Raw genomic sequence first — 14,477 nt, forward strand, 5'->3', positions numbered from 1 at the left:
CCACTCTCACAAATTCCCTTTTAAGCTAAAAGGTGCAGGTGCAGTACTTGGTATTGGTTGGACATAGCTGGATGAGTGAATGAGAGCCTTATGAGTCCTCAATGACTCACTGTTCGGCCCATCAGACGAAGGCAGTGCCGCCACAGTTATGATCTACGGCTTCAGTGTTCGCCGTCGGAGCCCAAAGAGACTGCCGGACCCTTTGATACTGGTTTTGATGCCAAAGTTCAAACGGCCAAAGAGACACACTGAGGAAATCTGCAGTCTGCATGGATCATAAGCAGAGTAGGAGCAGTATAGGTGGGACACGCCTGTGGTCTTTAAAAAAAAATGTCCATTTACGTTTCAATATTGGCACAGACATATTGAGATAGACTAAGAAATTGAGGTGAAGTGGTACGTAAAAAAAAAAAGAAAACGTCCATAACAATATTACAGTTTGTAAATAAGTCTGCATTTTATGAATTGGATATGGCTCAAAATGATATTTTAATTGTTTTTAATCGATCAAAGGCCCACGCTGACATGTAGTTGAAATTATATTTTGAAAGTCCACTCACACAGCAGATTCCAGTTTTAAACAGCGTTGCCCCCTCCTTGAGCTACTCCTTTCAGCTCCTCCTTTAAATAAATAAATAAATAAATAAATAAATAAATAAATAAATAAAGTGAAGTGATTGTCACATGTGATGCACAGCACACAGTGAAATTTGTCCTCTGCATTTAACCCATCACCCTGAGTGAGCAGTGGGCAGCCATGACAGGCGCCCGGGGAGCAGTGTGTGGGGACGGTGCTTTGCGGGATTCAAACCAGCAACCTTCTGATTACGGGGCCACTTCCTTAACTGCTAGGCCACCACTGCCCCACCACTGCTCCTTTAAGCATTTTACAAGACAAGGTATGAAGAAGGTGGGGTTAGACTAAGAACTGGCAAACTCACACCTTAAATTATTGCTTGAGTTGCTTACTATCTCAGGAAAAAGATATTGCATCGTGCATCATCAAGATAACGGCCTTCACCCCCAGTGCCCTGTGATTGGTCCATCGTTCTAGAGCTGACACTGATGTACCGTGCTGCTGTGCAAAACTTTAAAAAATGTAAGGGAAACATTTAGGTTACACACTCCACTGAAAATACTGAGAGTGACACAACCGTAAGATAAATTACACCGACAGTCATACAAAGATGTGTATGAAGTGGAAATTTCTCTTTTATCTACAGTAAAACTATTTTTGTCACCACTTTTTGCAACTGATTTCAGCTGAGATGATTTCAGCCTGGTGGGTACATTGAGTTGACTCGACCAGTTCATTTGCCGGGGAGTTCGTTATTGCCCGACTCGCAGGCTAGGTGCTTTTAATCAGGTGGCTGTACTGTCACAGAGGGGCACCCGGGTTCTGCCACCACAGATGGACCTCTTGCCTGCTCCTCTTCAAAATGGCAGCAGCCCAGCTGCCCTTGGCAGGATCCAGTGCACCTCAGGGACAACTTCATTTCCATTATTTGGGGCATGAGCTACATATGCACTTGGCCCATTTGTCTGTCAAGCGAATGAATCATTGTGAATTTGTATCGGAGATGTAATGCTATACGAGTGGCTGATTACAGTACAGAATCGATTTTTGTAACATTGACCAACTTAATGAGTAGCTTTTAATAACTAAATGTATTTCTTTACAGACACTGACTACTTGCTGACACAATGCATTGGCAACATAATTACTTTCTTTCATTCACAAATGATATTTTCCACACATTCAGTCTTCTGTCCATGAACTTGATGGTGCTGGTATCAATTTTGAGCACAAAATTTTATGCATGCACAGCCCAAAGTGCCACGTTCACAATTTTGTGGAAGGTTTCTACTTGTGTCAAGTCAATATTTTTCATGTCATAAATGTAAGATGCAGAAGATCTAGACAAATCAACAATTACTTTCCATTGGGAAAACAACACACACACACACACACACACACACACACACACAACAGGGAGAAACAGTACAATGATATACCATAAAAATTTTACTATAACGGTTCAGTGCAAAGATGCAACCATGAAAATTTTAACATGTAAACAAATTCGATTGAAAATATTAATATATATATAAACGTGATAGGAACTCCTATTACGTTCAGTAATTTGATAAACATTTTTACATTGGATGATGCAGGACTTTTTAATAAACTTCATCCTCACGATGTCTGGGATGCCTTGGTGTCTCGCTGCTTTTTATTTGGCACAGCCAGGGGACAGAATAAGACCGACAGTCTGTGACTGTTTCCATGCCAGAGCAAGAGTCTTCAAAGCAAGAGCTGCAGTAGATTGCACCCTTGAGGCATCTGAGACGACAAAGGGAGTGAACAAACACATCAGAATAATAAAAGGTCTCAGCACATGAATATGCACATGGCATGAAATGGTGACCTTATTTGGGAAGCTAGTGCCACATTCATCAGTGAGGAACATGACTCTGCTATCCTAAATCTCCAAGGATTTACCCAGAATGTCTGTGGACACATGCATGATGTAGCCGTTGGGTGAGTATAAAATCATGTTTCATCTGACAGCCAACTAAATGCGCTTTTTTTCCCCTCAGTGATAAAAGGTTTGAATTTTTAACAGGTCCTGATCCCATCCTTGCTGACGTTGACTCATTTTCTACTGACTCTTTTTCTACTGAAAGGCAGATTAAGGAGATTCATGGTCAAAGAACCTAGAGCAGTGTTTGGGGGTGAAGGAATGTAATTGGCAGAATGCTTGTCTTCGTGATTTCAGATGGCACTAAAAAGGGTTTCTGGTGCCTGCCAAGGTGACCAGGGGTAACATGCAACACCACCTGGCAGACACAAGACGCCTACTCGAGTCTGGCAACCATGGGGTGCACGATGACAAGTGAAGCATAAAGGAGAGAGATGCAAACCTGTACAGATCCTGAAACTTGTGAATCAGATATAGTCTCGTATGAAGACAAATATATACCTTCAATAATTAATTTTTTTAATGTTTTTTGGGCAAATTGACTCAGGTGCTTTATGAGATGTACTGCATTGCAGACATTGTGAAATTCTGTACTTCGTCAGTCAAAAATCTTGAATAAATCTGTCTGTAAATTAGGTTTGGTAGCAGACAGTGTATCTACTGACCTCATCATGTAGAAGTAGTACTACGAGTAAAAAAAAAAAAACAAAAAAAAACAAAGGAGGGGCGGAGACAGGACCATGTCCTCAGTGTTGCCAGGTGGGGTTGTATTGAATTTTTGCTGGCTGCACAGTGGAGTCGGTTTAGCAACATAGCATTGCATCTCCAGCGTTGTGAGTTGTGTTGATGCTGTTTTCCGTTCCGGTTCTCCTCCTCTCATCCAAAGGCATGTACAAATGGTCAGTTGGAGACTTTAAATTGTATGTAGGTGTGTGTGCAATGTATCTCTCACTAAAAATCTAGTTTCATGTTGTATTTTTAATATCAGAATTGATTTCCCAGTACTTTTTTGGCAAGCTGCTAAAATTCTGGACACAATGTCAAGGCCCCTACTATTGAGAATTTGGATAATAAAATAAAAAAAGGTCCAAAGACATTAAGATTTTTGTCAAATCAATCACATCATGGGGATTCTTATGCGTTGTGCCAAGTCCAACATCTGTTCTTCGACTCTTTCAACAGGTTTATGAATACTTGGGTGGGCCGTGCTCTGGCAGGGGCATAGCTAATTTAATAAAACCTCTCAATATGCTTGTCTGCCTCGGCTGTCCTAAACAGGTCACCTCCTCTGCTCATTACCTCTGGGCCTGTCTGGGCTGCTCTGTGGTAGATGGGCCTACCCGCTCTGACAGGTTCACCTGGCACCCGACCTCCCTAACACACCGCTGTGAGGCCATGTAGCTCGCTGCCACATATGAAAAATGGTGCCACCTCCTCGACATTCTGTCCTGAAACAGCATTGGGGCCATAGGGGCTGCTGACCATTAAACCTGTCCAAGGACTAGTTGAACTCCAGCACTGTTAATACAGACAAAACATGGCTGTGAAGATACTAACCAGCAGTCATGATGGTAACTTGAATGTGTTCTTATTTTAACCCATCCACCAAACCACCACCAAAATGCAAGAAGCCACTAATCAGTGCAAAAGAAATGAAGGGATCTGACATGGAACGCGGGTGCCCACCCATCTGGCAACTTCATTCCATTACGAGTGCCTCTATATGGATTTTTTCAATGTGCTGATCCTGCCAGGGACCCCATCAACATATTAAAGTTATCAAACACAGTGAAAGCTGGCTTTGATGCGACACTCAATAGTGTGTCATCCAGAGGAGACAATACATAAAGGCAAGACAAATGTATTTACTGTCCACCACTGTTGATGGCGCTGTGGGCAGCTGCAGATGCTCTCATGGATTTACTTGTGGAGACATAAAATTTGTATCCAATGTGGAATTTATAAAAATTTAAGCAAACATCAAATACATATGTCACATCAATATAAAATATCAATATACAACTTACATCTTACCTTCAAATGCGTTTGCCCTCATAACTGCAACAGACACAAATGTGTATTTTTTGTGCATTATTCATATTCATATTTTAAATAGTGTAGTTTCAGAAGTCCAAATTATGAAAAAATTATTTAAATTCCAGACATGGCTTTGTGTAACAAATATCACTTAGACAGTCTGAGAAGGTCAGATGAAAGTATGAGCAAACGAAAAGAAAAAAAAACTGAGCTACTACAATACTTTTCTTTAATAATGATGATGATGATTATTATTATTATTAAGCATCGCATTTGAATAAGCTGCCATGTTGCAAAAATGTGTAAGTGAACTGGTAAATTGAGAATTTATTTAATCTTACAGCAAAGTATATCCATCATTATTGCTTTTGCATAAAAATGGTTTATTTATTTATTAAAGATGCTTGTATTGCTCTTGAGCCATTGCTAACGCACAATGTGCAGACCCTATTATTTGAGATGACATAAAAGTTGTGGTTATATCTTGAAAATTGCTGCATGTGATCTTTCACCGGCTGATTGGCTGTGGCAGCTCAAAGAGTAATTCTGGGCACAGAGCTCCACCACAATACTCAATCAGTTATCCAATCAGCCTCTGTATAAAGGAGGGAAAGAACGGCTACACCACTGTGGCTGTTTTCCTCAGTCCCTGACATGTGCAAGTAGAGCTGATCAGAAACAGCAATCAGAAAGACGGGGAAATTCACAGCCACTTGGCTTGGTGAAATGCTGCTTTCAGACTGTGGGGTGTCTGTCAGTTTTGCTAATGCTGCAGGACAAATAGCACGTTTCAGATGTGCAACACAAACACCCACTTGTGATTTGGAAATCGATGGAAAATAACCACCAAAGCTGATTGGTCAAGAGTATTTTTTTTCAACTGAGGGTCTAACTAGCCAGCAGCAACTTTCTTTATGTGAAATTGAGTAGAAATATGTTTAAACTCTCAATATAATAATTTCCATGGTAAGAAAATAATCCCAAAACAAAACTGCAGAATTTGTGAATTTTCTTCTGTAAATATGCACTGTTGTAGCCCCCCACCCCACGATACAACTGTCGATACAACTTTCAATAAATTTGCCCCTGGCCATGTTGATAACAAATAAATAGCATTTAAGGCTCAAATTAATTTAAGAGCATTGACTTCCGCCTTTTCTCAGTCTGGCTGTCTGACATCCACACCTTACATTTGTTGCGGAAATGCACAAGCTATTCTAGACATTCTCTCTTCTTGCCACATAATAAGAGATTGCTGTTTTCACTGGTTTCAATGCCCCAAAACACCAGATAATTGGATGATTAAAATAAACTATGAAGTGCATCATCGGGGGATTTATCACTACTGTAAGATGGGACGACATTTCTGTGCCTTTGTTGTGCATGGAGATTCAACACCTCCGTTTTTGCATGTCCTTTGTCGAGCGGCATTGCAACAGCTGCTGGCCCTCCCCCGAGCCAAACGTGTGAGGTGCCGGCCATCGGTACCGCCTACTCTTTTTGTCTTCCCCAGACGGGAGGTACTGGGGGCGTGACGTCAGAAACAACAGGTTCTGATTGGTCTGTGACACCTTCCTGTAGGCCAGGTGTATAAAGATCTGTTCACATGTGGGGAAGGGGACTTTTTTCTTTCTTTCTCTGCTTTTTTCCATCGGAAGCCTTCCAGCTTCCCAGTGTTTCCTCTCCTCCCATTTTTCTCCTGGATCAGGTGTCTCTGAAACTTGGTTTAGGCTGTGCTGTCCTTTTCTATCTTTCCTCCTGTCTTTCATTTTTGTTTTCTCTGTAACATTGGTACCTTTTTTACATACAATATTCACATGTAACTGCAATAATTATTTACTGGTGTTAATAAATTAGAAACTGTTCATCTTTTAACCTCTATTGTGCCATGCCTCTTTCTGCCAGGTAACATCAAGTTGGAGTGGTTTGAATACAGTGCTTTTGTGTGTAGAGAGACAGCTTTTTACTCTGTTCTCCCCAGATTTTACACTACCAAGATACGTTATTTGGATCAACCTCAAATTACACTTTACCTTCGAAGCCCTCAAAAGTCTCACCCCTCCTTAGCTTTCTGACCTCCTCAAACATCCCTTCTCCTCTCGCTGCTTCAGGTTTGCTGATGCAAACCCCCTTTTTACAAGCAGGACCAGGTTCCAGACCTGGGGCGACAGGACTTTTCCCAGCTGCTGCAAACTCCCTGTGGACTGCCCTCCCCACCTATATCAGACGATCAAAGGCACCAGCATCCTTCAAACAGTCCCTCAAAACCCACATATTCAAACTCTCCTCCTGCTGCTGACTTCATCAACTCCACAGTCACCCATCTTATCCACTCTGGTCTTGTCTTCTTGTCTTTTACCCTTTTACAATGGCATCTTTTCTGTATGTCTTGAATGTTGCTGTGTATTCTGTGTCTTTGGGTATCTTGCAAAATGAAAATAAGTTTATTGATATTATTTAGCATTAGTAGTTAATTAAACCAATGCAATAACCATCAAAGCAGAGGCTGTGGAGAGAGTTTTCTGGGAGACACCATCAGAGTGGACCTCTCCCGGATCGACAATCACTCAGCAGTAGATGGTGAAGCACAACACTTCTGCTTGCTAAGAGTGCTGACCTCCCCCAGAAGCTGCTGAAAGTCTTGTCTAGTTGCATGACAGCCTGTTACAGCAGCTGAACCAAAGCCTCTTAAAACAAAAGCCCTGCAATGAACCCCTGTACAAGAGTTGCTGTTTGGGAAGGGCCATGCACATCATCAAGGACCTATTAGTGAATAGTGAAAATGAAAGTGAAGTGATTGTCACATGTGATACGGTGCACACAGTGAAATTTGTCCTCTGCATTTAACCCATCACCCTATGTGAGCAGTGGGCAGCCATGACAGGCGCCTGGGGAGCAGTGTGTGGGGTCGGTGCTTTGCTCAGTGGCACCTTGGCAGATCGGGAGTCGAACCGGCAACCTTCTGATTACGGGGCCGCTTCCTTAACCACTAGGCCAACACTGCCCCACCTATTACCTGTCCCAGAGGTTTTTCCAAAATACCTGTGTCTACTCTGTCTTTCTTTAATGTGTGTTCATATGCACATGCAATGACATTTGTGCTCATGTACAATAATTCAGTACAATAATAATTCTCAGAGAACTTAATCACCCAGTGCCCCAACCACAGAGTTCAAAATCCCTTCCTGTCTTCCCATAATTCCACGACTGCAACCAGCCTGTTCTACTTTTCTCATTATAATTCTCCATATAAAATGTTTTTTTTCCCAACTACCAGTTAAAATTTTCCTTTTCACCTCCTAATGTGGATTGAAATATTTATTTGGACTGACACAATAAATAAATTAATTAAACACTTGTAACCAATGGGGAAAAAACATGAATCTGTTTAAGTGCGAAACTCAAAATTAATGTTGACTGCTGTGAATTTTGTGAGTTAGAATGGGGCTTTCAAAAAAGAGCAAACACCATCAAAACAAGATGACAAAACAAAACGAACTCTCTTTGTTCTTGCTGCTTAATTACAGAAAAAAAAGATTTTTGTGTCTTTTCAATAAGGATTTGTCTGGCAGCGCTACAGTGACACATCAAACCATCTGCTCTGGAGCTGAGAGTATTTTCAAACCCATCACTACCTCACACGTGCCCAAAATAATACATCCCTGGCCTTTCATCAGTCTGCTTTGAAGATGCAAGGTGTAAGATCTTTAAAATGTAAAAAAAAAAAAAAAAAAGGGATGCGCTGACCGTTCAAGGATCGAAATTGGCTGATCTTCAGCCTGATCAGACAGATTGGTGATTGATCAGTCAGTCTGACATACTTCTGATCCCAAACTGATCCGGCGCATGGTATCGCTCCGACCCACCTCACTGGTGAAAGGGCATACAGATACACTAAAATTATGATTTGCCTTTTGGAATATACTGTAAGTAAAATTCGCAAGAAAAGATGAGACACTTTTTCTGTATGGATGACTTGCTATGAAAGAAAAAAAAAAATAAAATTTTCTGTGCGACGTTCACACAGAAAGGTAAAATCAGACATCTAGTGAAGTCTCCATTCAGCTAAAAAAGAAGGCATGGGTAGCGCCTTCATTGTGAACCACACTCACTATCCCACTACATAACTATATCTCATTATTTTTGTTAACAATCTGAAATGAAGGTCTATGGGTATCATGTGATATTTCTACCCTGCCAACAACAAGCAACACCTATGGTCAAAACACAGCTGGCAGATCTACAGCAACCAACATGTTTCTTCAGAATGTTTCTTCCTAAATTGTGCAGCACGAAATGTCCAGCGACCCAACAAATTTGGAGTAACTCTACTTTCATTACCGTGTAACAGGAATTTTGAATATGACTGAAAGTAAAGCAAATGCCATTAGTACCTGATCTGTGCTTTCTGCATCCATCTGTATCCATCTGTTGGCACACATTGTTTTTATCTTATGTGAAACAAAATGTAGAAAGTATGTCAGCAAAAACAGACAATACACTGTTTATTACATATGGACAGGATGGTATTACCCTAGAGCAGTGTTTCCCAACCCTGGTCCTGGAGGTACATCTGCCAGGACATTTTTGTTCTAACCCACATATCTTCACAATCTGCCTCACTTATTATTAGGCCAGTGACACCAGAGCCTAATTAAGGTAGGATTGGAGTGAAGATGCTTTGCTATACATTCCTCCAGGACCAGGGTTGGGAAACACTGGCCTGGTGGGTAAAACAGAAGACCCCAAACCCCACTTCCTGATGCACCTTGAAGGGATGAAGCACCAAGCACATGATGAAGCACGAAGGGAATGGTATGGGTGGATTTTGTTGAAGTTCCTTAGCAGCTTAATTACATATACCTGATTTCATGACTAATACATATAAGCAGCTCTGCCGACTGCTAAATAATAAGCTAGACAGTCACTCAAACCGTTTGTGCAGTTTCATCCACAGTGACTGCTTCCTTTTGCATTGAGCCCATTCCACTGAAGCTTTGTAATCCAGCTGATATCCCTGGCCTAAACTGCCTCACTTCACCCAGCAAACTCAGTTCAGATGTTCAAATATTACAATTACAATTGTACAATGCTCTCTTTGAAACTACACACAGAGGGCTTATTAAAGGAAGTCATGACTGTTTTTTATCATTGCCTTCCCCCTCTTATGTTATAGTTGGGCTGTAATAGCCAAGCACATTTGTTCCCATCAAATGGTCCTTAGTATTGTGCAGATGTTATAAAAAGCAAAAACTTTTGTTATTTCTTGCTGACAGAAACATAAATTCTAGGGTTATGAACTGATAAGTGTGGGAAAACAGCTCAGCTGAGGAGTGACAAAATTGCTTTTTTTCTTAAAAATACCCTTCAGACAACAGATCAGTTGAGATCATTTTTGCATTTTACAAAATTCCACCAAAGAAACACAACTGAAAGAAGTGGCATCACAACTGTCAGCAATGGAATATCTCTATCTGAAAGTAATGTAAATCCACACACAAAAGATGCATCATCTGAATCATTTCTAAAACTTAGTCAGACCCACACAGGAAGTAAATAGAACTGGAAGTAAATAGAACTGGAATGGAAAAATTAACTTGAGTCTTTTAAAAAACATGCATACTTAAGACAATTTTTCCTCTTTTTTAAAAATTCGTTTCATAATAGCCCCAAGGACATAGGGCTAAATGTGTTGACAAGCTGACAATGCTGTAAGAGAGGATGAGTATCAGTCTGTGAATGCAGACCCTCCCCAAGGCTTCGCCTCCCCCCTCAACAGTTAATGTGCAATGCCCCAACAGCTCCTGCCAAGATCACAGCATACGCTGGAACCCTTCTGACGTAACCTTCACCTCTCGGAGGTGTGTTTTTGCATCGCAAATTCGGGGTGTCAGTGTCAAAACTCGGCTGCGTTTATTTTTATACTATTATGACGCACGTATTACGCGGCAGCAGCTTCTGTCCCATCTTAACGCTGGCCTGCTGCAAACGGGTGAGCACATTGACACTGCATTGGATTAACCCTGAATACAGAAAATCTGTTCTGGGAAAAAATGCTAACTTGTTGGCATCAGGAGAAAGCACAGCCAGTACTAGTTCTATATGGGTACTGAATAATTCACTAATTCATTGTGAAAACTTGTGATGGTTAGGGTGTTATGTTCTCTTCATCAACAATAATATGTACATGATTGACAGAGTAACAATTAGATTAACAGAGTGCAGTATATGCAACACTTACTGCCCTTCAAATCTGTGGTCACTGACCACAACTGAAAATATTATGGCGATGATGTCCGGGCTAATTTTGTAAAGGCACCATTAAATAAACAAATAAATTGTTTGTTTGCTTGTATTTTGAATAGTTATGTTCTAACTTATCACAGCCCTCATGGCTTTTTGATTTGTTAAACTACCTAGTCATATTTAGAGCCACATTTACTTGCAAGGTCGATGGGGACAGAAAGTCTTCAGATGCCTTTAACCCACCTGTTGAAAATTTAAGAATATCTAACTGAAGAACTGAGGTGGGCGATGTACTACTGTGATGAAGCAACAGTGTCAAGAGAGTGTCAGGATCTGAGCTCTACTTTAGAGAGAGCTTGTGAAGCTGGCCAGATCCTGATGGAGATCTCGGGGGTTGACATTCCGGCACCAACCATTTAGCTGAAGATGGGGGCGTTGAATACGGTGACAGAAGAGTCAAACAATTTCATGCGCTCCTAATCTGCATATTGATTGGGAACTTCATCAGGCATCACTAATGAGCACAGAAAACTGCCTTTCCTAGATGATAGCGGTGATTATGATGAAGGCAGTTAATATTCAGTCATCAGAATCAAGATCATTGCTTGATTCAATTAACATTTTGCACATTCGCTGCAGATTGGCACAGCCACTTGTTTATAGAAGAAGATACTCCAAACACACATCATTGTGCTGTAATTGCGGCAATAAGTCTCAGTGTTTATGTCTTTGACATTTTGACACCAGCTTCCCAGAATGTAGTTCTTGCATGCAATACATTAGAAAATAACTTTATTCATGTGGAAGAAATGAATGTTGTACACATAAATCTAATTATTAAGGCAGGACAAGGCAAGTTTATTCATAAAGCACTTTTCATAAACAGGGGCCAATTCAAAATACTGGAAAAAACAACGGGCAAAAAACTATGGCACAGTCACTACACAGATCTTTACATGCATGTGAACCCTGCATTCGTTTGTTTAGTTTTTTGTTTTGTTTGTAAGAAATTTAGTTTTTTAATTATTTGAAGCATTTTTTTTATTTTTCTTGGTGAACCTTGACCATTTCATGAGAGATAAAAGCATGGATCATTTTGGTTGACTACTGAAATGGTCTGTAAACGAGGCTTATTGAGAAATGTTTGTAAATGAAATGCCTGAGTCTGACATTTACTACATTGAATGCTTTTTAATGAATAATATGAGATATTAAAAAGAGAGAAAGCCTATTTCATTCAAAGTTGTCATGACATCTCTTCTTGTGCATCAACATTTAAACAGCAGAATGACTGTCAAGGCATGACTGGAACAGTTAATAGAAAGAGTAATTTGAACTAGAAAGAAGTGCTGATGTTTTTGCACATTCTAATTTTGATCTTTAAATATTAAATATTGCATTGGTCATAGATTTGGAAGCTGAAAATAAATGAAAATAGATCACTGGTGCATCTTGAGCTGAGTGCATGTCTTCCCCGCTTTTCCTCAGTCTGTCTGTCCCCACACACTGCTCCCCGGGCGCCTGTAATGGCTGCCCACTGCTCACCAAGGGTGATTGTTAAAAGAAGAGGACACATTCCGTTGTGTGCTGTGCTGCAGTGTTTCACTTCACTTTCATAAATATGCATTTTAAATAGAAAACGTCACATTTTTTGCATGCTTAAAAGTAATGAAAGTCCATACATTAAAGACAGTATACATTCAATTAGAAAGACAGAAATACAACAAGCTGAAATCTACTGGGAAACCAGATGACCAAAAGAACTCTTCCACTATCACCCCACCCTGGCAAAAAAGGCAGGAGGCAGAACGGTTTTCCGCCACAGTCTCCGAGCACAAGAGGTTTGTTCACATCAATTTTAAAAGAACCAATTATGGGGGGCCAGAGAGGGTTTTCTGCGTGGATTTCCCTCTGTCCCCGGGGTACTTACTACTTACTGATTGCTTCATTTCTGGGCTCCCATCAGAGAAGCTGTCTTTGAACATAAAATCACAACCGCTACCCTTTCCCTTCCCCGGCCTGCCGGGGGGTGAGCACTTGGAGGAAGATGAACAGACGTCAACAGATTATCTGAAGAGGCCGGACTAATGAAGCATGGATGCTGCAGCGGCATGGCGGGGGACACTGCAGCGGCGCGTCCCTCTGATGCGCCCAAGCCTCTTCAAGGCCAATGTGTCGCTGGAGAATGTGGCCGGGTGATATTTGCTCAGCAGGTGGCCAGAGACATCATAGCAGGTAGGCTAATTAATTTCTATATCTTCAGGGATATCCACATTAGCATATCCACAACTGGTTAATTAACTAATTGGCATACAAGCTGGCATTCCTCACCAACCACTTTATCTTGGAAGCGTTTCTTTCCTTCTCGATTCATGTGGTTACCCTCAAGGCTGGAACAGCAGGAACTTGTAATGTATGGATTATGCACTCCAACAGGTATGCAATGGCCACGGGGTACCATGTGGACAGTGCGGTCGGGGGACCCCAGTTTTTGAAACGGCAAATTTATCTGGGCTTCACCCCTGTCTGTGGCAGCTGTACCTGCGGCTGTTGTACTAATGCGGTTTAGCGTTGAAAATGGAGTGCTGCCCTCATATCTCAAGGGGAGTCTCAACAACTGCGGCAGCAGAATTATGCTTCGCTTACCCCTCGAAAGCCTTGATGTTTGATGCTGTAGGATTTCCTGCTCCATGTCTTACTTTTCCTTCTCTAATTCTGTAATACATTATTTTAACACACATATACGCATCTCTCTCGTACTGACATCCAAGAATTCTTATTGGTGTACCAGTTAATAGTCCATTTGTGAATGTCCCCAAAGCACTACATCTGATGTAACCAAAATATCCCTATCTTTGTCTATCTGACTTACCAGACTGAAAATTCTCTAAAGACACCAAAAGTTACAAAAAAAAAAAACAATGAACTACATAACTTACACTTATGATTGCATGGTGTGGTGCAATACAATGCAGTAGAACGCAAAAAATATTGTTGAACTTCTAGCATGCTGTTTCAGAATGATCTCTGGCATCTGCTCAATGCTTCCTGCATGCATCCATCACCATTCTTTTCATTTCATGTGGACATGTGAAATGTGTCCCTGTAATGAATGTAGCTGTGAATGAATTGAAAGAAGAGGGTCTGTCAAGAAAGTAACAGCAGGACTTTTATGTCCTATTGGAAAAGCACAGTGGAAGGAATTTCACAGCCAGGAAACAGCCCACGTGTCTCTTCCAACAATGGGATCAATTGCCTCACTAACTTAATAGCACGCTAAGTGGTTCATTGCATCAGATCTAAGCCAATTCACAGCTTCAGTGTCAAGACAGATCGGGCTGAAAATCGCATTGCAGTTAACATATATTCTCTTGCCAACAAGGTACAGATGCAAAACCTAATGATTTTAGCAAAGTCAAAAAATAAGCTGATAATATGTAGCTTTCATTTGTGGTTTATAGGAAGCTTTGGCTTTCAAGGAAAGTTCTTAAGGGCAGCAAAATCATATGATCGTGGCTGCATTTTTAGATAGGAAAACTGTATGAAAAGTTCTTGAGAGCAAGTGGCAGGGAGGGAGACACTTGCCTCATCAATAATGCACACATTTAGCCATGGGGTTGAATCCGAACCAGTCTTCCATGAGAGAAGAAAGATCTGTAATGGCTCTCATTGTTATTAATAGAAGCCTATTAATTAACCACAGATGTATTA

The sequence above is a fragment of the Denticeps clupeoides genome, chromosome 10 (genome assembly GCF_900700375.1).
Source record: "Denticeps clupeoides chromosome 10, fDenClu1.1, whole genome shotgun sequence".
Lineage (NCBI taxonomy): Eukaryota > Metazoa > Chordata > Actinopteri > Clupeiformes > Denticipitidae > Denticeps > Denticeps clupeoides.